The following is a 25,369-nucleotide window of genomic DNA, read 5'->3' as shown; positions in this document are numbered from 1 at the left end:
AAACATAATATATATAGAGAGATAAGGAGAGATGTGTAATATAATACATATGTTAAGATAGTTGAGCTGTGCAATAAGAATGTCTTAATAATGATAATAACTGGAAACAAACAGAAGATTTCGATTGAATAAATAAAAAATTTAGAATTTAATATGTTATAAAGATTAAACATTAAGATTATTTTTATAATTTCTCCTCTAATTTATTATTTCATGCTATAGATCCACAACACAACCATTATGAATATAATAAAAATCACATAAAATCAACTAACATCTAACTAATGTACCATGTAAAATATAATAAACTAAATGTAACAAAAAAAAAAAAATTGTGCGTCCAGCATTATAAGACAATGGGAAACAACACATGGCACAACAATGATGATAACACATTATATAATCATATGACAAATAATTATAATAAGAATTCACTTCATAGCCAACGTGGATGTATCACTTCATAGTCCACCTAGAGAAGAGGACATGGTAGATTATAGTTAACTATCTTTGTGAATATTGGGTGAGGGTGATTTTCCATCAAAGCCCAACAGAATGAACATTAAGAGACCTCATAATAATTTATTTATATGCATTTCCAAGACTTTTAAGAACATATAACAAAAGAAAAGTAAAAAAAGTTGTTCAAAGATTAAATCAACAACCCACTGGAGAATGAACAAACATATCTCAACAAGAACCATCCATCAATAATAACTCTACTCACACTGCAGTCTTGTTTTTTTTCAGTTAGCCTCTAACCTCCCATCTGCAGATGCAAATGAACCCTTAAATGACCGATTGGCTATTGTCACCGTTGCCAAGTAAAGCTGATGAGGACGTAGCCAGAGCCTGCCACTTCTTGACTGCTTGTGGCAGCATCATGTCACGCCCTCAAAATAAACCCATTATATACATATATCATTGACATGAAATATTTAAAGAAAACAATTTATTAATTCATTCATCAGAGTATTACTAAAATAAAAGCATTACATGTAACATCAATTTAAATGCCCTACGGGCTAACATCTTTCCAAGTCAACACTTGGACACAAAAAATATGAGTTCTAACCCAAATACAAGTGAAGCCCTTGGCTTGAATGTTTACATGTACTAACAAATAAAACAATTAACTAAAGATAGTCTTCGAAATCCAAAAGCCAAATCCTTCCAAGCTAAGTCCTTGGAGGTAACTTATCACCTGAACCTCAAAATGATGTTCCCATAAAAGGTGAGCCACAGCCCAGTAGAAAAATACTAAACCAAATATAAGTATTGAATAAAGCCATAGCATTCAATAGATGGTTAACCAAGATAATCAATTATAACTTAATACCGTCTCATGACACTAATGTCTATGACATGTTTTAATTCCCATTATTATCAATATGGCTCAGAACCTGGCCAAACTTACAACAATGAACTATATATCATATTCACATTACTTTCAATATCACATTACTTCCAATGCCAACAACACAGATGAGACTCAGGCTCATATCAAAACACTTCATACTTCCCGTTTGATACACATTGTAGTGCTGTATCAATAACATGTAAAAACACTTCAATATAATAAGCACACATAATAGTGATGCTAATGGAGTCCATCCCCTATCTCCTCCCAAACAAAATCCGGTTTAGAGGTCCATCCCCTATCTTCCCCTAAGTCCGGGTACTACAGTTAAAGAAAAAGGGAAACCGGGATCGCTATAACCTTCCCCCCTTAAAGAATTTCGTCCCCGAAATTAAGCATAAGTTTTTGAAAACAGGTTTTTGTTTTTTTTTCCACATTCCAACAACATAACATCACAACAATGAACAATTTGACCCCATACCGATCCTTTCATCTCTTATCAAGAGGCATCTCGCAATATATAAAACAACATATATTTCAATTTGTATTATCAATATGCATTTCCTTTCAATTCAACAATATTTTCTACATACACAATATTCCATTAAACTTCTACTATAAGGCAAGTTTCAAAATACTTCCCTCAACCAAAACATAAACCATGTTTCACAACCTAAGTTATATTCAATACACATAAGGTTCAATATTACAAATATATAACATATGCTCAAGCATCTATAAACAAATTCGGATATTTCTCACGGACTTCCAACTCACGTTCCCAAGTGGCTTCCTCCACTCCGTGATGCTTCCACAGAACTTTTACCAAAGGGATGGTTTTGCCTCGCAAAACTTGGTCCCGCTCATCCAAGACCCTAACCGGTCTCTCCTCATACGAGACATCCTCGTCAACTACTAAATCGGTCCAATCCAACACATGTGATGGATCCGGCTCATACTTCCGAAGCATACTCACATGAAACACGTCATGTACTCCGGACAACTGCGGTGGTAAAGCTAAACGATAAGCAGCCTCGCCAATCCTCTCAAGGATCTCAAAAGGACCAATGAACTGAGGGGACAACTTCCCGCTCTTCCCAACCTCATCAATCCCCGCCTTGGTGATATCTTCAGAAAGACATGATCCCCCACCTCAAACACCAAAGGTCTCCTCCTATGGTCGGCATAAGATTTCTGACGACTCTGGGCTGTAACAAGCCTCCTACGGATAAGCTCAACTTTCTCCGTCGTTTCCCTCACTAACTCCGGACCCAACAGAGGTGCATCACCCACCTCAGCCCCACAGACAGGCGATCTACACGGTTGGCCATACAAGGCCTCAAATGGTGCGATACCGATACTAGACTGGAAACTGTTGTTGTAGGCAAACTCCACTAATGGCAAGTGCCTCTCCCACGACCCGCTAAAGTCAAGAACACAGCCCCGAAGCATATCCTCAAGGATCTGAATAGTACGCTCGGACTGCCCATCAGTCTGAGGATGATAAGCTGTGCTAAAGGTCAACTTAGTGCCTAAGGCACTCTGCAAGCTCTGCCACAATCTGGCAGTGAAACGAGGGTCCCTATCGGAGACGATCGTCACCGAAATTCCGTGCAACCTCACTATGTCCCGAATATACAAGTCGGCAAGATGATCTACTGAATCTCTCACACGCATAGGAATGAAGTGCGCCGACTTAGTCAACCGGTCTACAACCACCCAAATGGCGTCACTACCCCGCTGAGTCCTCGGAAGGCCTACAACGAAGTCCATAGTGACATGCTCCCACTTCCACTCGGCAATAGGCAAGGGTTGTCACAAACCTGCTAGCCTCTGATGCTTGGCCTTCACTTGCTGACAAGTAAGGCACTTAGACATGAAAGCTGCCACATCTCTCTTCATACCCCGCCACCAAAACTGGCGACCCAAATCCCGATACATCTTAGTACCTCCCGGATGCACCGCAAGGCGTGAATGATGAAACTCTCGGAGTACCTCCACTTGACAAGACTCCGGCACAAACAGACGGTCCCGGTATCTCACACTCAGGTCGGAATACACCATCAAATCCTTCTCAACCTTCCCACCGGAAATCTTCTCACGGCGGGATTCTACCTCAAGGTCACCCCTCTGAGCCTCTAATACTCGAGTCACAAGTGTAGGCTGTGCAACAACAGAAAACAAGGCCGCAGCCTCTACGGATTCGCCCAGAAGTAAATCAAACTCCCCAAGTGCACCCAACATCTCCCATTCCCGGATGGCTATACTAGCTATGTCACCAACAGATTTCCTGCTAAGGGCATCGGCCACCACATTGGCCTTCCCCGGATGATAATGGAACTCGAAGTCATAATCCTCAATAAACTCCATCCACCTCCTCTGCCTCAAGTTCAAGTCTTTCTGTGTAAACAGATATTTCAGACTCTTATGATCCGAGAATACCTCGAACCTCTCACCATAAAGATAATGCCTCCAAATCTTCAAGGCAAATATCATAGCTGCTAACTCTAAATCATGCGTAGGGTAATTCTTCTCGTGAATTTTCAACTGACGTGAGCCATAAGCAACTACTTTCCCTTCTTGCATCAACACACAACCCAGACCCTCTCGTGAGGCGTCACAATAGACTGCATAACCCAACCCTCTCTCCGGAATAATCAAGACTGGAGCGGTGGTCAGTCTAACTTTCAACTCTTGGAACGACTTTTCACAAGTCTCACACCATACAAACTTGACTCCCTTCCGAGTCAATCTAGTCAAAGGTGAAGCTAACCTGGAGAAATCCTTCACAAACCGGCGATAATACCCAGCTAACCCCAGAAAACTGCGGATCTCAAACACACTCTTAGGCTGTGCCCAATCTTGCACTGCCTCAGTCTTGGATGTATCAACAGACACTCCTTCCCCAGAAACTACATGGCCTAAGAACTTGACCTCTTCTAGCCAGAACTCACACTTCCCAAACTTAGCATAAAGCTTATGGGCTCTAAGTAACTCAAGCACCACTCTCAAGTGTTCCTTGTGCTTCTCCTCAGAAGGTGAATAGATAAGGATGTCGTCTACGAAGACGACTACAAAACAATCTAAAAATTCCCGGAATATCCGGTTCATCAAATCCATAAATACTGCCGGTGCATTGGTGAGCCCAAATGGCATCACCAAAAACTCATAGTGGCCATACCGCGTACGGAATGCCGTCTTCGGAATATCCTCCTCCCTGACTCTCAACTGATGATAACCCGATCTCAAGTCTATCTTCGAGAAACAACGGGAACCCTTCAACTGATCGAACAGATCATCTATACGAGGCATAGGGTACTTATTCTTAACCGTAGCCCGATTCAATTTCTGGTAATCTATACAAAGTCTCAAAGCACCACCTTTCTTTTTAACAAAAAGGGCCGGTGCTCCCCATGGCGAAACACTAGGACGTATATAGCCCTTATCTAGCAACTCCTGAAGTTGGATCTTCAACTCAACTAACTCAACTGGGGCAAAACGATAAGGTGCCATAGAAATCGGCGCCGTGCCGGGTACTAAGTCAATAGAGAACTCAATCTCTCTGTGAGGTGGCAAACCAACAAGGTCCTCGGGAAAGACGTCCGAGTACTCACAAACCACTCTTGGCAACACAGTCTGGGTCTCATTACACTCACCACTTTCAAAGCTAGCAAGTAGACCACTAAGCTCACTCCGCCCTCGTAGATCATACCCTGGTGGCAAAACACTACCAACCTGGTCCCCCAGAAAATGAAAACACTCCCCGCTCACGGTACAACAAGTGACCCTCTGGCGGTAGCAATCAATTACTGCCCGGTATGACGATAACCAGTCCATACCCAAAATAACATCAAAGCCCTTCATGGGCATAACTACAAAAGGAAACGGAAGTCTATGATCGGCGACCTCTATATCACAACCCCTGACACCTTGTTTCAAGATTAATTCACCCCCAAGAGGTGACACTACACAAATAGGGGATGCTAACTGCGCTAACTCCAACTCCAAAACAGATGCAAATGCAGCAGACACAAAGGAATGAGATGCACCCGTATCAATCAAAACACTAGCAACCGAGTTACAAAACAAGAAGGTACCTCTCATAACTGATGGTGCCGGCACAAGATCCTGAGCGGTAACAGCGTACACATGCCCCGACGTCCTGTGATCAACCTGTTCACCTCTAGGAGCATAAGATTGCTGCACCGACTGGGACGATGAAGCCCCCTGATTGGCCCTTGAGGCCTGAACTGACTGAGCTGGCTGCTGACCCTGAATCTGCCTCAAACCAGATGCACCAGGTGTGCCACCCAACTGCGGGCAATACCTCTTCATATGCCCTGGCTGACCACACTGATAACACGAGAGTGGCTGGCCTCTACCCTAACTCTGGCTCTGAGATCGAGCCAAAGATGGTGCTGCTCTCTGCACTCCTCCCCTCTGAGAACAAACTGGAGACTTGTGGCCCAGCTGGCCACACTTGAAACAGGTAATGTCTCCCTGACTGCCTTTCCCCGAACTAGCACTCGGCACAGGAAAAGTCGATCTAGAAAAGCTACCCTGAGACTGCTGAGGATTAAAACCCTTCTGTCTCCTACCATCACTCTGACCATCCTGACTCCTCTTGGAGCCCTTCTATCCTTCCTCCTCCTCCTCCTCCTACATCATGATTTCCATGTGGGCTGCAGCATCAACCATACGCCCATAATCCCGAATCATAGTTCCCCCAACTCGCAGCTTGAGGCCACGCCTCAACTTCTTCTCAAACTCGATACAACGGCGTTCTTCAGACGCCACCAACTCAGGTGCAAACCTGGACAAGCTAGTAAATGCAGCCTCAAACTCGGCCACTGAAGAACTCGACTGCTTAAGCTGGCAAAACTGGTCTCTCAGCTTCTCCCTAACTGCTGGAGATAAGAACCTCTCCTGGAAAGCATTCACAAAAGCCTCCCATGTACCTCCTATACGACCCTTAGTGAACTTCCACCATTGACCCGCATCTCCCTTCAGCTGGAAAGATGCCAAGGTCACTTTCAACCCCTCGTCTTCGATGCCAAGCATCTCAAACGTCTTCGTTGTCTGTTCGAGCCATTCATCTGCCTTAAGTGGCTCTTTAGGATCACCCACAAATTCATCCGGGTTAGATCGGAAGAACTCCCTCTTCAGAAAGGAAGGTCCTACATCCGCAACAACAACCCGAGCTTGATTTTCAGCTCTGAGAATGCCTACTGACTCCCTGAATGCCCCTGCTATCTCTTGGGCTAGAGCGCCCATAGCCTGTTGGCCTACTGGCTCGGCCACATTGGCCTGGCCAATTCCCTCCTGAACTGCCGGAATCTCCTCTGGCACAGGCACCTCCTGCCTACCCGGCCTACCACGCCTACCGCGTCCTTGTCCTCGTCCTGACATCCTAATAAAGGAAACACAGACGTTAGCACATTAATAAATGTGCCGAAGCTAAACACTCGCGTCCTAATGCATTGGACAACAATAATTCATTCCACGTAAGCACATAATCACATAAGCACCTACGAATTTCATTCCTGGATGATGATAGTCCCGAAGCGTTACTATAGTTCCGGTTGGAAGCAACATTGATCAAGTGCCTTTCCAACAAGACTACTAGAAACTCAAGGGTCCAATCAACATCCTAGGAACTACATTCCATACCCACATAGTCACATAAACATGTTATCATGTAAGCATATACCATTACACTAAGTCTCTATCAAACGAGACGAACCCATTGTGATACTAATCACTTCCCACGTACCAAAAGTATTAAAACCCGGTACGCTCTGATACCAAGTTGTCACGCCCTCAAAATAAACCCATTATGTACATATATCATTGACATGAAATATTTAAAGAAAACAATTTATTAATTCATTCATCAGAGTATTACTAAAATAAAAGCATTACATGTAACATCAATTTAAATGCCCTACGGGCTAACATCTTTCCAAGTCAACACTTGGACACAAAAAATATGAGTTCTAACCCAAATACAAGTGAAGCCCTTGGCTTGAATGTTTACATGTACTAACAAATAAAACAATTAACTAAAGATAGTCTTCGAAATCCAAAAGCCAAATCCTTCCAAGCTAAGTCCTTGGAGGTAACTTATCACCTGAACCTCAAAATGATGTTCCCATAAAGGGTGAGCCACAGCCCAGTAGAAAAATACTAAACCAAATATAAGTATTGAATAAAGCCATAGCATTCAATAGATGGTTAACCAAGATAATCAATTATAACTTAATACCGTCTCATGACACTAATGTCTATGACATGTTTTAATTCCCATTATTATCAATATGGCTCAGAACCTGGCCAAACTTACAACAATGAACTATATATCATATTCACATTACTTTCAATATCACATTACTTCCAATGCCAACAACACAGATGAGACTCAGGCTCATATCAAAACACTTCATACTTCCCGTTTGATACACATTGTAGTGCTGTATCAATAAAATGTAAAAACACTTCAATATAATAAGCACACATAATAGTGATGCTAATGGAGTCCATCCCCTATCTCCTCCCAAACAAAATCCGGTTTAGAGGTCCATCCCCTATCTTCCCCTAAACCGTGGAGTACATCCCCTATCTCCTCCCAAACAATATGCATATGCAATGCTCAATCAATACATGTATTTTCTGTATTAATTCAATAGTCTGAATTTATGACTTAAACAAATTGATTAGTTTCAATTTTCCCTAATCCACATGCAATGTCTACAACAAACACGACTATCCTCCACCGATAGCCCAAAACAGTTATTTCTAGACTGGAAATAAATATGTCAACAATTCAATAGGTGAGTGATTTAAATTATCCAACTACACCATTTAATCAATGAATTCCTCAATTCCATGAATTTAACCAAATGCCCCAATTTCCTTAAATTAATTATACAAATTAATTTATTAATACAACTAGGGTTTTCCTAAAATTACCAAAGTACTCCCAACATATCAAAATACCAAAACTTAGAACAAAACTTATAAGATGGAGTAGGAAATCCCTACCTCGAAGAAAATACCCGAATGGAGAAGACAGAGATGAAGACCCAAATTCCAAAGTGCTCCAAACCACCCAACGTTCAGATTAAATGGAAGCCCTCGACTCACTCTACCTTTTTAATAAAGGATCCGGGGTAGAAACACACTCTAAATAGATCAAACCTAAGAGAGAAGGTGAGTAGAGAGAGAGAGAAGCCGGTTCTAGGGTTTTAGAATCAAAAGGGAGATGAAAAATGATCCAGAAAGTCGCCCCGCTCGAGCGTGGAAATCCCCGCTCGAGCGTCACTCACAGACTCCCGCTCGAGCGGCCAAACTCCCGCTCGAGCGGCGAATGCACACTCCCAGAAGTTTTTGCAGACAGGTCCCTGCTCGAGCTCCCAACTCCCCGCTCGAGAGTCACTCACAACCTCCCGCTCGAGCGGCCAACACTTCACAGGACATACTGGATGGGTGTAAACCCCGCTCGAGCGCCCAAACCCCCGCTCGAGCGGACAAGCCAAAATCTGGGCAACTAGACTTGGTTCCTAAGCTCAACCAACCTGCTCCAAATCTTCCAAACACAACCCAAGACTCAATATAAGGATTAACGGATGTAAACAAGGCACATACAATAACCAACTCCACGGAACCTAAGTCCGGGTACTACAGTTAAAGAAAAAGGGAAACCGGGATCGCTATACGTCATATCAAAGTCGATTCCATAAATGTCATCAGCATCAGGGTCTGATGGTTTCCAAATCTCGGTGAGAGATGAGAGTACGTTGACGGCGTGACCCATGTCGGGTCTCTGAGATGAAGCCCTTGCGCAGCAGTGTCCAGCCAGCTCAGCAACAGTGCTGACACTGGCAACCGTTTCTTCATCAAGATCAATTGTTGGGTCAATAGCCTTCCGGAATGTGTCCTTCTTGTTATGCATTCTGCGGAACCATGTGACGAGATGAACACTCTCCTCCTTCTGGGTCTGATCTAGTGCCTTTCTTCCTGTAATCAGCTCCATTAGAATCACTCCGAAGCTGTACACACCACTCTTAGTTGTCACTCGTCCTGTCTCTGTACATTAGTCAAACATTAACATTTTAGTAATCAGTAAGATGAATGTTGAAAACCAAAAACAGAGAAAATGATGTGTAAACCCGAACACCCACCCCTGGGGAGTTTTATAGTAATTATAAATCATTATATGGGCACTTTCAATTCAACGAGACATAGTCATCAATTGTATGTGATACAATAATGAAACAAACCACACAATGATCTTACTCCAACAATATGAAGATTTATTGAAAATGTACAGACTACAACAGATACATTTCAAGTAAAGAAAAATAAATGGATTCATTCAACTTGGTAAACATACATCATACACCATGTGCGTACTGGGTTTCAAATAAACCCAAGATCAGCATGTCAAAGAAGGGGTCAATGTGAAGGCTCTGTTTGTTTCAATGTAAAATATTTTGCATGGAATACCATGTTTCATGTACAACTTTTTACTTGGAAAACAATTTCATTATCTCATTTTCTGATGTTTTGCAGCGAACTTCCAAACAAATTTCAGGCAAGGTGAAAACAAAATATATTGCAAGGTTTTGTCCAAATGATGGAGAATTGGTCAGCACCTTATAGAAGTTTTCCATACGCTAGAGTCTATATACACAGGTCAGGTCTTGTTTTAGGGGCGAGTATGTTGTATTTTCCTGTAAGCGGTGAGAGCACGGAACGTACACTAACTTATGGAAATCAGATTCGCAAGTCAATTTCCTTCTACTTGCGAAAATATATTTTACCATTCTTTTTTTTTTTTTTTTTGTGCAACCAAAAACCAAAACTTCTAAAAAAAAATTTATTCTCAAACAAAAGGATCCTCAAAGTGGTTAAAACCGAAAACCTTGTAGACTGACATACACATAAAGACAATGATTACCATTCATGCTTATGCTGTGGCTAATAATAGCTGGAAATCATGTTGAAATGAATACTTTAATAACACCAACCAAAATCATGTTGAAATGAATACTTTAATAACACCAACCATGAAAATGAGCGAAACTGTCTAATTAGATGCAAACATACTTCCAGATCCAAAGCTTGAGAGATAATCCATCATTCAGAAATCAGAATACAATGCATCATCTATAAAGTCATCATCACTATCTCATTCATTCTCACCAAGTTTGTGAAGTTGGTTTCCAAATTTTTAACTTGAAAAAATTAGATACACAGAAAAAGAGACAACCTAATTGTGAAGTGAAGTAAATCCAATCCCACATGATCAGCCAATGGGATATGATAGGCATTCACGAAATTGAAAACAAAATATTAAGTTGAATTGCATTATGTTCACACTCATCCTTTGCTAGTTGAAATTTCTTTCTTTCATGTTTCATTGGTTTGTCTGTTGATAGTTTGATGTTCCCCTGTTGTTTACAGATATGACAGTTCAAATAAATTAAACCACTGTAGACACCCCATTTTTGACCGACCTTAGGACTCAGACATCACCGATTGAGCGCTCGGTGACGTTGCATATCGCGCTCGTTCAGAAGTCTCAGAGTCGCGGTCGTGAGCCCTGCCTCCGGATTTTCGAACCCTCTTTTGTGCCTTGTCTCGGTTTGCGAACCAGACTCGGTTTTCTCTGTTTCTTTTCCTGAGGGGAGGGAGAGGTCCTGTAGACCATCTCTCAATGGCCGTGGGCTACATTTTGTGGCCACAGGCCATTTTGCCCATTTCGGAGTCCGGTTTCCGGTTTTTCGGGACCGTTGGCCGTGTGCCTCGGTTCGGGACCGCCTAACCATCTCCGTTTGTTCTGATTTTTGGCATACTTCCTTTTTACTCCCTTTTGAGGGACACTGGGGTCTGAGAAACCCACTTCGTGGCCGAACGCCACTTTCGGTGCTTGGCAGCCCATTTTCGAGACCCCGAACTGCGTGTTTTGGCCCCCGAGCATTCGTTTTGCTTTGGTTTTCGTTCATTTTTGGCAGGTGCCTCTGTTTCATCCCCAGGAAGGTCACTGGAGGGTGGGAGGCCAGCAATTATCTTGGCAACCAGTTATATTTCATTTTCGCCCTCCCACACTTGTTTTTCTCACTTCCAAGCCAATGTTGAACACCTGGGAGCCATTTTCTTCAACCCCAAACCACATATTTGTGTTGTACACACATGGGAGGACCCTAAAAGTTTATGGCCGGCCGTTAATTCCATTTGAACCTTTTGAACCCCTCCTCAAAATGGCTTGTTCTCTCTCCGGTTTTAGAGTTTCCAAATTCGAACCACAGGGTTGTGAAGAGGAGACCTGGGAGGCCACCTTTTTGTGGTGGCCGGCCACTAAATCAGGTTGACCCTTTTGACCCCTAGCCGGCCGGCTAGGGGGGGTGGCCGGCCGGCCACTTTCAAGTCCAAAAATGGGCCGGCCATGATCCTCTCAATTCACACTTTACAGCTGTATAGCTGTATCCCCCAGAAAATATCTCAATCCGGGGGATATTTTGTGGGGGAAAACCTTGGTCCTTTTCCCCCACCCTTTCCTTCCATGCTCCCCCTCCTTTTTGTCCATATAACCAAATGCAAACATTGTTCTTGGGGGTTGGAAAAATTGTTTCAAAGATATACATACATATCTCCATCCATCTCTCTCATTCTCCTTGAAAAACATCCAAGTTCTACCTCATTCCTTCATCACCACCAAGCACCACCACCACCACTCCATTCCAGCAGCAAAGGGAGGAATTCCAGCAGCTTAGAATCATCAAAGTTGGTCCAAGAAGCAACAAAGGCATTGGTCTTCAAGGGTGAGTAGCATTTCCCCCTTTTTGGTCCATTTCTTGCACCATTTATAAGCCATACATGCTTATTGATTTGAGCTCCGACCAAAACTGAAAAGGTCATTTTTTTGAGCTCATTTTCTTGTTTCATTAAGGGCTCAACCCTGTTTGAGCCCTCCATATTGCACTTGCTTCAATATCCTCCTTGAATGCCATTTCCTTGCATGCTTTGGCAGCCTATTATGCTTCTGTTTTTGGTCTTTTTACAGGCCTAGAAATAGTCTTATTTTTCCCATTCTTCATATTTCATTAAGGGTCTTTGGCGTTTTGAAGAATATTTTGTATACTTTGTGTTATAGCCTCTTTTGAGCCTCATTTGGCATTGCATTTCTATCATGTTTGTACACTGTTTTGGAGTTTTTACAGTTCTGTAAATATGCTTATTTTTGGACCCTCTTCAATGTTGTAGAAGGGAATTTTTCAGTTTGGGCTTTGCATATACCACTTGCCCCTTTGGCCACCTTTTGGCCCTTTTTCTTGCATAAGAGCTTAGCCATATCTATGTTTGTTTTTAGGGTTTTTACAATTCTGTAAATGTGCATATTTTTGGCCCCTCTTCAATGTTGTTGAAGGGCCCTAACCCATTTGGAGTCAGCAGCTGTGAGTTGCTTCATAATCTCATGTTTAGGGCCATTTCTTGCATGCTAGTTTTGCCTTATCTTTGCTTACTGTTTGGCCATGATTTGTACTGGTAAAATGCTTATTTTGGGGCTGCCTTGCTTCTGTCTTTTCATTCCATGTACCAATTATGCATGCTTTGTATAGCTGTAGTTCATTTCTATGCGCCTAATTTGCATTTCGGGAGAGATTCCGTGCATCGGGTGTGTTTTCGCCTCATTTCGCGGCTGTTTTCCCCACATTTCAGTGCTGAAATTCCATTATCATGCTTGTATGTCATTTCCATGCCATTGCATTGCGTATGCCATTGCCTCGGTTTGCGTGCCCGTGTGCACGCATTTCGAGGCACTTCATTTTCATCCATCGGCCTCTTATGTGAGTGTGGCTGAGGCTCTCTCATGTTAGTGTAAGTCCATGTTGCATTCTATATGCCATTTTAGCCATATTGCATTGTGTATGCCATTGCCTCGGTTTGCGTGCCCGTGTGCACGCATTTCGAGGCACTTCATTTTCATCCATCGGCCTCTTATGTGAGTGTGGCTGAGGCTCTCTCATGTTAGTGTAAGTCCATGTTGCATTCTATATGCCATTTTAGCCATATTACATTGCGTATGCCAATGCCTCGATTTGCGTGCCCGTGTGCACGCATTTCGAGGCACTTTATTTTCATCCATCGGCCTCTTATGTGAGTGTGGCTGAGGCTCTCTCATGTTAGTATAAGTCCATGTTGCATTCTATATGCCATTTCCATGCCATTGCATTGCGTATGCCATTGCCTCGGTTTGCGTGCCCGTGTACACGCATTTCGAGGCACTTCATTTTCATCCATCGGCCTCTTATGTGAGTGTGGCTGAGGCTCTCTCATGTTAGTGTAAGCCCATATCAAATTTTCATGTCATTTACATTGCGTATGTCATTTTCTCGGTTTGCGTACCCGTGTGCACGCATTTCGAGGCATCTCATTTTCACAGCATAGTGCATACTAGGTTGTATCTTAGATCGCATTCGTGCATTTTCTCAGTTTGCGTGCCCATGTGCACGCATTTCGAGGCATCTCATTTTCATAGCATAGTGCATACTAGGCTGTATCTTAGTTGCATTCATGCATGTCATGCATATTGCATCGTGTTCGGGATAGGAGTTAGCCCGGGCACGGGAAACGAGGTGCGTTTCGTACTCCGAGTGACGGAACGTGTCTCAATTCCCAGTCACCGACACTCCGGATTATCCATGATGGAGTTAGGTTCTTGTTGTGTTTACACGTGCATTCATTCTATATTAAGTTGCACATTTCGGTTCCTCGGCCATCATGCATCGATATGCGTGATTGGTGGCACGAGGATCAAGGCATGCATATATTTGTGAAATACATTGCTATGCCCCTTTCCTGCTCTCTATTGCAGCAAAATGAAGAATCAGCAACTTTTTGGAGTTTGGCGCGCATTTCAAGAAAAGGTGTAAACAGAGGCTAATTGGGGCATCCAGGTGGATTTCTGCGCGAGGCAGCCCAGACATGCATCATTCATTAGGAGCAAGGCAGTCCCTGGCTTGTACGCCAATTTTACAGTTTTCTTAGTTAATTGATTAATTAATTAGGAATTTGTACATTATTTGGACTATAATATTTGGACTGTACTATTCTTTCATTTGGGACTGTATTATTTATTCGGACCCTCTGTGCGAGGGCATAATTGTAATAAGTGTGGGTGTGTGTGTTGTTTGTCTTCCAACCCCACGTCTTTCTCCCTTTTATTTACCTGCTTATGATGGTTAGATTAGGGCATATTTCAATTAGCATACAGTATGACAGCATGTTTGCATCATTCATCTGTTTTGCATGCACCGGGCTCGGCGCACCATACTAACTGCATCGTACTTTCAATTCCAAATTGAATACATGTTAGTTGTAGCATTCCATATGCCATGTTTAGAATAGCCGAGCCTACTATAATTGCATTTTGCATGTGTTGCATTAGGCATTTCTGTATACTTAGGATTCACGCATGATTTCTAATGTAGTTTCTATTTTGGCTTGGAGTACTCGGTAAGTTTTATGCTTTAGCATCCTTGCATGCGTGTGAGTGACTGCCATGAATAGCATGCTTACCATGAGGCTACTTGCTTATGTGATATATCTGCCTGAATGCCTGTGGGTGAAGGTTAGGTTACTTGGATTGGAATAAATCATCAACTGTTTGTTTTAAGCCCACTAGATAGTGGCAAAACCATCTTTTCTAAGCCCACCTGCGGGTGGCAAAATCTGCATTTTAAGCCTACTTGCGAGTAGCAAACCATCTTTCAAATAAACAAGCATGAAATGTTTTGTTCCAATTCGGGCGACCCAGTCTATACTTATATGCTGTGTGCATCACATAGTAACCTAGGCTAATAACCGGAATAAGAACACACAATGTTTTCAAAAATTGATATCATGGTTAGTAGAGGCCGATCTTTGATCGGGCGAGCGGGGGTGCTCACGAAGTGACCTTCCCCAATCGTACCCAAGTTCCCGAGCCGAGGCAACTTTGGTGATGACGGACACGTGGCCTTAGGCAAACGAGTCAGGGTTTCCTAAATTTCCCATAAAAAAAAAACATTTAGGTGGCGACTCTGTATCTGGCAAAGCAGTCCATGTTTGGCACTTCTTTTAAAAATCTGTTTTTCTCAAAACGATTTGCCGGATTTGGACTCTTTGGTTCAGACTTAGAACCGTGACAAATTTGGAGAGTCCTGAGCTGTAGTGACCCCAAAATGAACGGAACGGGAGCTCGTTCCTCCCGGGACGTTCGGGGACGTCTACAGTTTCTGGCGACTCCGCTGGGGATTTAGAGGACTTGACTCGAACTCATGATATCTGTTTTTGACTACACTTGTGTGTTTCTTTGCATTGCATTTGCATTGGTGCGCCTAGGACACAGTGTTTGCCATCTGCTATTCCTGAACGGTTTGCCGGAGGCTTGTCTTGTCAAGGCATGACCATAAGGCTAACCGGTTGTGGGCTCTGCCAGTATGGGAACACAAACCCTGGTTTTACCGGGGCACCCTCTTTGACCATTCGACCTAGTGCATATTCGGATCCATAGTGACCATTCCAAACTAGGACAGGTTGCTTACCCGTTTATAGGTTGTTTAAAACCGCTATGTGCGTAGTGAAACCCTAGCTCCTGACAAAATAGGACAGGGAAACCCTACCCCAACATAGGGGTGTTTTGGCTCCCACTTATCTGTTATGTGCTTTAGAGTGCGTCTCTACAGGAATGCATGTATCAGTGTATGAGTTTGGGCATCAGGCCTGCGGGCACCAGTTTGCAAATTTGGGCATCATGCCTGCGGGCATTACTATCAGTATTTGGGAGTCAGCTTTACCTATGGGTATCAGACTCAGATTTTGAGGCCAAATTTTGGGGAAGAATTCAGTAGAGGGCACACTCATTCAACTATGCTCGTATCTGTTCAGATGGAATCAGGCTAAGATGCTGTCTGTTTTCTCTTTTGCTAGGGTAGTCTGGGAACCATAGCTTCAGAAGGCTCCGATATCCCCCGAGGTTCATCGAACTTGTGCTGATAGACTTTGCTAGGTCAGAGATTCAGTTCAAGGGCAATCAGTGTTCCTTCGCCAGAGGCAAGGTAAAAAGGGCTAGTCGGGCACAAATCACCGGTTCAGCAGTTACCAGGTCAGCGGCCCTTATCCACCCTACCAGTGAACAGTCAGGCTGAGGTCTCAGTTTCTACTACAGGGATAGATACCAACCAGTCAGATGGATCAGCAGAACACGTCAGGGATGGAGGCAATGATGCGCCAGATGCAAGAAAGTATGAAACTCATGCAGCAGGATGCTGCTCGTCAGGAGGAATTTGCCAAACAGCAGGCTGCGATCATGGCTCAGCAGGCCGAGCTCATCACCAACCTGCAACAGCAAAGCGGCGCGTCCGCTTCACAACAAGTTCCTCCCCCAGCAGGAGCTCCAGCGCCTGGGGAAACGCCAAACGTCCAGGATGATACGGACATTACAGGCGGGCCGGCTCTGCCCCCAATTTTACCTCAACTATCCAAAACACCTACCAATCTACCGGACTCTCCCTTCGAGTTCGAGGTCGACCCCACAGCGTTGAAGTTGAGCAAGCTTGAAAAGCTGTTCAAGAAATCCCAAGGGGTAAAGGCTATTCCGGATATCGGGGACGGATATACCGCTGTGGCCGTGACATTGCCTGATAGGTTCAAGATGCCTCACATCGACCGTTTTGATGGGTCAGGAGATCCCATGGTCCACCTGAGCTTGTTTTCAGATGTTTTGCGCCCAATGGGCCTGACCCGACCACAGAAGCTTTCACTGTTCGGCCGAACCCTGTCGGGTGTGGCCGCCCACTGGTACGCGAAGTTAGAGGATGAGGTCAAAGGAAATTGGGATGAAATGGCTGAGGCCTTTGTCGCACAATATTCGTACAACACCCAGATCGAGATTACAACTCGTGATCTTGAGGCGATGAGGCAGGAGCCGAATGAGAGCTTCTCAGAGTTCGTAGCCCGCTGGAGGGCCAAAGCTTCAATGATGACTTTGAGGCCCACGGATAAGGACCAAATCCGGATGATTGTGCGCAATCTCCAGCCCAAGCTAATGCAGAAAATGATCGTGATCCCCTTCCCTACCTTTTCTGATCTGCATGAGATGGGGGTACAGATTGAGGATGCTATGAAGCAGGGCCTTTTTGACCAGGAGAAGGAGCAACCCAGGAGGGCGTTTTCCCGCAGTTAGAATGCGACCACCAGTGGTGATGCAGCTGCAAGATCTTCTGATGTGGGCATGGTAGCTACCGCCGTATCAAAAACAGCTACCCCATTCACCGGTGCGTCCGGAAGTAGCTCACAAGGAACCAAATACCCACCCCGAGTTAAGAGGGTTTTCACCCCGCTTTATATGCCCTTGTCAAAAGCTCTAGAGGCCTTAATCCAGAAAGGGCATCTGAAACCGTTGGAACAACAGCCCCTACCCGATCCTATCCCTGCAAAGCATGACCATACTAAGTACTGCGCCTACCATCAACAAACCGGTCATGACACTGACAGTTTCTTTCGTCTGTGCCATGATGTACAAGATCTGTTTGACAACAGGGTTATCCCCGCGCCAGTCCAGCAAAGTCCATTGGCACTTGATCAGTGAACCTGTGGGGGGTAATGTGATCTGACCAGAGATTGAACCAGCTGCGGATGGCGCTCAGATTACTCCAGTTGTGGTGGATGGCATGCACTGTTTTGAGCAATGTACAAGTGCTGTTAATTTTGCATTCTGACCTGGGTACTGGGACAGTCTTGTTATTTTGTTTTTGAGTCTGTCTTTTGTCTTGAGTCAGTCTCTTTTCGGTTTTGGGTCTGTCTTGTTGTATCGAGTCAGTCCTGTTGTAAAGGAGTCGGGTGATCCCGGGGGTGTTACCTCGGGCATCACCATTTTGTTTATGTTTGCCTTTTCGTTTTGTTTTGAGTCTATTTCTGCCAGGGAGCCAGTTGTACCAACAGATTTTGAATGAAACAGCAATAATTTTTGCACTTCTGTGTTCACTTCTGCCGTGTGCTAGTTGTGACAGAATCTGAATGAAATGGCAGTGCATTCCACCTGCTCTCTTGTGCCCCGGAATCATTGCATCGACCTAAGTTTTCCAAAACTTTTTGAACACTGCAGTGAAGACGAAGAGGAAGGAATTCCTCGGGATTTGCAAAACTTTGATCATATGACAGAAATAGAGGCGTGCTAAGCCCTTAATGAATGAAATCGTGCTTGTTAGCGTGAGTACTGAGAAGGACCCTGGCTTGATCCAGACTGGTTTCACATTATCTTTAGCACGAGTGATTTGTCGTTTTTTTTTTTTTTTTTTTTTTTAATTTAAAAAAAAAAACTTTCAAAAACAAAATGTTTTGCGCGGTCCTACGAAGACCTGTGTGGAATCACTCTTGAGATTGTGCAGCCTAGGATCGCTCTCAGCCTCGAGACTCAACCCCTTCGCTTCCAAACCTTGAAACTTGAATTCAGAAGGTTCAACGATCAAGTACGATGTGAGGCCTGCGTGGCCGGATTCAAAGCAGCCCTCGAACAAGAGGCAAGAAAGTCAGATCAAGAAGATCAGATGTCATCAAAAGAAGCTTGCGAAGCTAGAACAACAGCCATTCTCCTGGATTCAGATAATTTCAGGATCTCAAAACCATTTGGCATGGACTTACTACACTTTTACCCTTGAGAGGCTTGCTGGGCCGAAAACCTGGAAGGGCGACCCAGGCAAAAGTTAGAGCAAGAGAAAAATACAAAAAAAAGAAGCAATACAAAAATGCAAAAGAAAACAAAAAAAAAGAAAGATGCAAAGAAAGAAAAAGAAAATCAAAAAAGGGAAAAAGAAATGAAAAGAATTGAAAAGAAAAGAAGAACAAAGCTCGCAAGGTCGAAAACCCGCAACGAGTGCCTTGGCAAAAGTTAGAGCCTAAAAAGGAGAGGTTAATACCCGAGTGTACCTTAACCTCGAACTACGTGAGGCTTGATTCCCATCTTTGGGATACGTAGGCAACTTCATTCTGAAGTCAAGCCGTAAAACAATTCGATTGTGTCCATATAATGGTTTTGATCATCTTTGCCTTCTCTATCCGAGAGTTGGGTTGTGTTCGTCATTTTGAGGATTGCCTACAATGCGCTGCGGTGCCATCCAAAGAAGGGGCAACTTTCCGTTGCCATTCAATGCGCTGCAGTGCCGTTCAAACAAGGGGCAACTTTCCATTGCCATGTAGTGTCCTTCAGACAAGGGGCAATTTTCCATTGCTATGGATCCGAGGTTGTGCATCTCAAGAGTAGGTTCCGTGCTCGTTAAGCAGTGGTCGTTTGCAAAAATAGTTTTTGAGAATTTTTACTGAGGTTGACTAATCTTCTCGAAAAGTACTCCATTTTTCAAAACGGGACCATTTCTTGGACCCAAAAAAAGGAAAACTCTCAGTGCTCATAGCCTAACTTGCATGATTTTAAATCAAAAAATTGAACAAGCGCGTTAATCTAACTCTCATGCTGGTCAAAACTGTTTTAGTAGAAAGCAAAAACAAAAAATGGTCAAAATGATGAACTAAGGGCACAGTTGAGTCAGGCTTCCTGTCTTTCCCATCGTCAACATACTTGCCAAGAAAGGCACCGTATTCGCCAGAAAAGGGCACAACAAAGGGCAGAAAGCTCTCTCATCCTCCAAGCAGCGAGGTATCAAGCCGAGTGCAAAGCACGAATTGGAATGGATCGAGATGCTCCATTCCCTCATCCGGCGCATCGACAGATGTCACCGAAGGAAATAGCCGCGAGCTGATTATGTTGGGTGTGAGCCCGCAACTTCCTGTTCATCCATCAACCACCCAGGGGAGGGATGAAAAATGAGAGATTGAAGAATAGAGAGATGTGCGATGAGAGGAAAAGTGAGAAGAAGGCTTTTTCAGAAAAACAGAGCTTGAGGGCCGAGTGATGTGAGAACCACAAATGAGAAAGGGTGGGAAACACTACCCGGTGAAACAGGCTCCCTGTGCACATCTAAGTGTCGTGTCTTTTTGTTTTATCTCGATTCTTGTTTTGAGTCGTTTCGAGTGTTACTCGATGTGTCTAGGTTGTGTGCCTTTTATTTCCTTGTCGAGTTGTCTTGCTGTGTTCAGTCGTAGGCTCGATACCCGGTCAAAAGCTCATTTATCAATTCAAAAAAATAAAATCGTTTTGCGCTCCGAGTGCCGTGCTGTTCTCCACATCTGTGCAAAACAAGATTCGTTCTTTCATAAAACCGCAAGGTTCAACCCAGGTCATGCGAGAACAGTAGAACTAGGACCTATTTGAAGCTATATGGGTTCCAGACTACAAAGCAAAAGAGGAAATGTCGAGCATCTGAGTTTTTTTTCAACTTCAGTAAGTTCCGAGACTACATTCCGTGTGTACCTCTTCAAGTCTTGCCAAAGCTCCGAAGTATGAGTGTGCCTCTACCTCAAGCTCAAGATCAAGTCTGCTTCAAGCCAGAATGGCGATCAGAAGTACTCTCCCCGAGTACCATTCCCTGCCAGAGGCATCTTGGCTGTGTTCGCAATGAGTTCCTAGGAGACCAACTGCGACGGTGGAAACTAGAGTTCGAATGGCTGATGCCTAGAACACAAAGGTTCGGGATTTCCGGGACTAAAGTCTGGTTTAAATACCCAGAGGCGTGTCCTCGGCTTGAAATCTGTATGGAAGCCCCATAGGTTGAGGTAGCATGTATGCACCTCAATTCCGGATACTGAACCAACCTAGTCTGTCACCCCGTTGGAGAATAGGGAAAGTTGTGAATATGATCAGGAAGAAAGGCAACATCCAAAGTGTTCTACGTGAAGAATCCTTGTCAGTATTTCAGAGCCTTTGTACTGTGGGTGGAAGGTAAGTGTTCGAACAGCACAAGGGGAGATCCCCATCGGAGAAGAGCGGTTCACCGCCACTCACCTCATGAGGTGCTGTCTAAAGCACCGTTACGCTTGTTTATTGCGTTCCTTAAACATCATGCATTGTATTGCATTGTACCTATCAAGTTTCTTTCTCATTCATGCACGATATTGTATGAACGGTTCATTCAAAGAAGTTCCGTTTGAGATCCTTTATTTAGTGTATCAAACACACTTCATTCAATTTGTGTATCGATCACACTTCATTTCCTTAAGTGCATCTATCACACTTTGTGTTCACTTTTTAGTATATCAATCATACTCTATTCACTAAGTGCATCTATCACACTTTGTGTTCATTTTCAGTATATCAATCATGCTCTGTTCATTAAGTGCATCTATCACACTTTGTGTTCACTTTTTAGTATATCAATCATACTCTGTTCACTAAGTGCATCTATCACACTTTGTGTTCATTTTCAGTATATCAATCATACTCTGTTCATTAAGTGCATCTATCACACTTTGTGTTCATTTTCAGTATATCAATCATACTCTGTTCACTAAGTGCATCTATCACACTTTGTGTTCATTTTCAGTATATCAATCATACTCTGTTCATTAAGTGCATCTATCACACTTTGTGTTCACTTTTTAGTATATCAATCACACTCTGTTCACATAGTGCATCTATCACACTTTGTGTTCGCTTTTAGTATATCCATCATACTTGTTCACCAAGTGCATCTATCACACTTTGTGTTCCCTTTTAGTATATCCATCATACTTGTTCACTAAGTGCATCTATCACACTTCATGTTCACATTTAGTATATCAATCATACTTTGTTCACTAAGTGCATCTATCACACTTTGTGTTCACCTTTAGTGTGTATCCATTACACTTTGCTCACTTCACCCTTGGTATATCAATTACACTTTCCTCAAATAGTGTATCTATCACACACTCGCTTTGCTCACTTAGTGCATCTATCACACTTTGTGCTCACCTTTTTGTGTATCAATCACACACTCTCGCTTTGTGTATCTATCATACTTGTTCACTTAGTGCATCTATCACACTTTGTGTTCACCTTTTTTTGTATCAATCACATGTTCGCTCTGTGTATCTATCACACATGCACACTGTATTTGCAGTGAGAATTCCATAATTTTCTTACATCCTTTCTACACGAGGTGTAGTTTGGCTCGAGTTTACTTGCTCGCCTAGCATTCACTTAAAATGTTGCATTTATTTCGCATAACTGCTTCATTACAGCTCTCTTTGCATGATCATGAGTGATCACCGGCTTCGCGCAGCGTATAAGTCCAACTTTCAAAACCGGCGTCGCGTAGCGTATAAGTCCAATCTTCAAAATCTTCTTGCATATCGTTTTGCATTTTGCCCCTGCCTGCGGGCATGCCTGCGGGCACATCTCTGTTTATCTTGTACGTTTGTCTAAGTCTTCGACCTTGTCAAAAATGGGTCGTCTCTGGACTTTGACATTCACTCCCGTCACGTGTGACTTCCGAGTTCTGTCAAAGAGGGGCAACTGTAGACACCCCATTTTTGACCGACCTTAGGACTCAGACATCACCGATTGAGCGCTCGGTGACGTTACATATCGTGCTCGTTCAGAAGTCTCAGAGTCGCGGCCGTGAGCCCTGCCTCCGGATTTCCGAACCCTCTTCTGTGCCTTGTCTCGGTTTGCGAACCAGACTCGGTTTTCTCTGTTTCTTTTCCTGAGGGGAGGGAGAGGTCCTGTAGACCATCTCTCAATGGCCGTGGGCTACATTTTGTGGCCACAGGCCATTTTGCCCATTTTGGAGTCCAGTTTTCGGTTTTGCGGGACCGTTGGCCGTGTGCCTCGGTTCGGGACCGCCTAACCATCTCCGTTTGTTCTGATTTTTGGCATACTTCCTTTTTACTCCCTTTTGAGGGACACTGGGGTCTGAGAAACCCACTTCGTGGCCGAACGCCACTTTCGGTGCTTGGCAGCCCATTTTCGGGACCCCGAACTGCGTGTTTTGGCCCCCGAGCATTCGTTTTGCATTGGTTTTCGTTCATTTTTGGCAGGTGCCTCTGTTTCATCACCAGGAAGGTCACTGGAGGGTGGAAGGCCAGAAATTATCTTGGTAACCAGTTATATTCCATTTTCGCCCTCCCACACCCGTTTTTCTCACTTCCAAGCCAATGTTGAACACCTTGGAGCCATTTTCTTCAACCCCAAACCACATATTTGTGTTGTACACACATGGGAGGACCCTAAAAGTTTATGGCCGGCCATTAATTCCATTTGAACCTTTTGAACCCCTCCTCAAAATGGCTTGTTCTCTCTCCTGTTTTAGAGTTTCCAAATTCGAACCACAGGGTTGTGAAGAGGAGACCTGGGAGGCCACGTTTTTGTGGTGGCCGGCCACTAAATCAGGTTGACCCTTTTGACCCCTAGCCGGCCGGCTAGGGGGGGTGGCCGGCCGGCCACTTTCAAGTCCAAAAATGGGCCGGCCATGATCCTCTCAATTCACACTTTACAGCTGTATAGCTGTATCCCCCAGAAAATATCTCAATCCGAGGGATATTTTGTGGGGGAAAACCTTGGTCCTTTTCCCCCACTCTTTCCTTCCATGCTCCCCCTCCTTTTTGTCCATATAACCAGCTGCAAACATTGTTCTTGGGGGTTGGAAAAATTGTTTCAAAGATATACATACATATCTCCATCCATCTCTCTCATTCTCCTTGAAAAACATCCAAGTTCTACCTCATTCCTTCATCACCACCAAGCACCACCACCACCACTCCATTCCAGCAGCAAAGGGAGGAATTCCAGCAACTTAGAATCATCAAAGTTGGTCCAAGAAGCAACAAAGGCATTGGTCTTCAAGGGTGAGTAGCATTTCCCCCTTTTTGGTCCATTTCTTGCACCATTTATAAGCCATACATGCTTATTGATTTGAGCTCCGACCAAAACTGAAAAGGTCATTTTTTTGAGCTAATTTTCTTGTTTCATTAAGGGCTCAACCCTGTTTGAGCCCTCCATATTGCACTTGCTTCAATATCCTCCTTGAATGCCATTTCCTTGCATGCTTTGGCAGCCTATTATGCTTCTGTTTTTGGTCTTTTTACAGGCCTAGAAATAGTCTTATTTTGGCCCATTATTCATATTTCATTAAGGGTCTTTGGCGGTTTGATGAATATTTTGTATACTTTGTGTTATAGCCTCTTTTGAGCCTCATTTGGCATTGCATTTCTAGCATGTTTGTACACTGTTTTGGAGTTTTTACAGTTCTGTAAATATGCTTATTTTTGGTCCCTCTTCAATGTTGTAGAAGGGAATTTTTCAGTTTGGGCTTTGCATATACCACTTGCCCCTTTGGCCACCTTTTGGCCCTTTTTCTTGCATAAGAGCTTAGCCATATCTATGTTTGTTTTTAGGGTTTTTACAGTTCTGTAAATGTGCATATTTTTGGCCCCTCTTCAATGTTGTTGAAGGGCCCTAACCCATTTGGAGTCAGCAGCTATGAGTTGCTTCATAATCTCATGTTTAGGGCCATTTCTTGCATGCTAGTTTTGCCTTATCTTTGCTTACTGTTTGGTCATGATTTGTACTGGTAAAATGCTTATTTTGGGGCTGCCTTGCTTCTGTCTTTTCATTCCATGTACCAATTATGCATGCTTTGTATAGCTGTAGTTCATTTCTATGCGCCTAATTTGCATTTCGGGAGAGATTCCGTGCATCGGGTGTGTTTTCGCCTCATTTCGGGGCTGTTTTCCCCACATTTCAGTGCTGAAATTCCATTAGCATGCTTGTATGTCATTTCCATGCCATTGCATTGCGTATGCCATTGCCTCGGTTTGCGTGCCCGTGTGCACACATTTCGAGGCACTTCATTTTCATCCATCGGCCTATTATGTGAGTGTGGCTGAGGCTCTCTCATGTTAGTGTAAATCCATGTTGCATTTTATATGCCATTTTAGCCATATTGCATTCTGTATGCCATTGCCTCGGTTTGCGTGCCCGTGTGCACGCATTTCGAGGCACATCATTTTCATCCATCGGCCTCTTATGTGAGTGTGGCTGAGGCTCTCTCATGTTAGTGTAAGTCCATGTTGCATTCTATATGCCATTTTAGC

The 25,369-nt window shown here is 43.7% G+C and overlaps 1 pseudogene; it reads right to left on the bottom strand.

The window, feature by feature from the left end:
- Positions 1–789: 789 nt before the first annotated feature.
- The window catches only part of LOC114304904 (receptor protein kinase TMK1 pseudogene), a 28,327-nt pseudogene continuing 3,747 nt past the window's right edge, over positions 790–25,369 (bottom strand).

This window comes from Camellia sinensis, chromosome 5 (genome assembly GCF_055761805.1).
Source record: "Camellia sinensis isolate YWXY chromosome 5, ASM5576180v1, whole genome shotgun sequence".
Lineage (NCBI taxonomy): Eukaryota > Viridiplantae > Streptophyta > Magnoliopsida > Ericales > Theaceae > Camellia > Camellia sinensis.
Note: the sequence above shows the minus strand (reverse complement) of the source record. Positions and strands in the feature narration are given on the sequence as shown.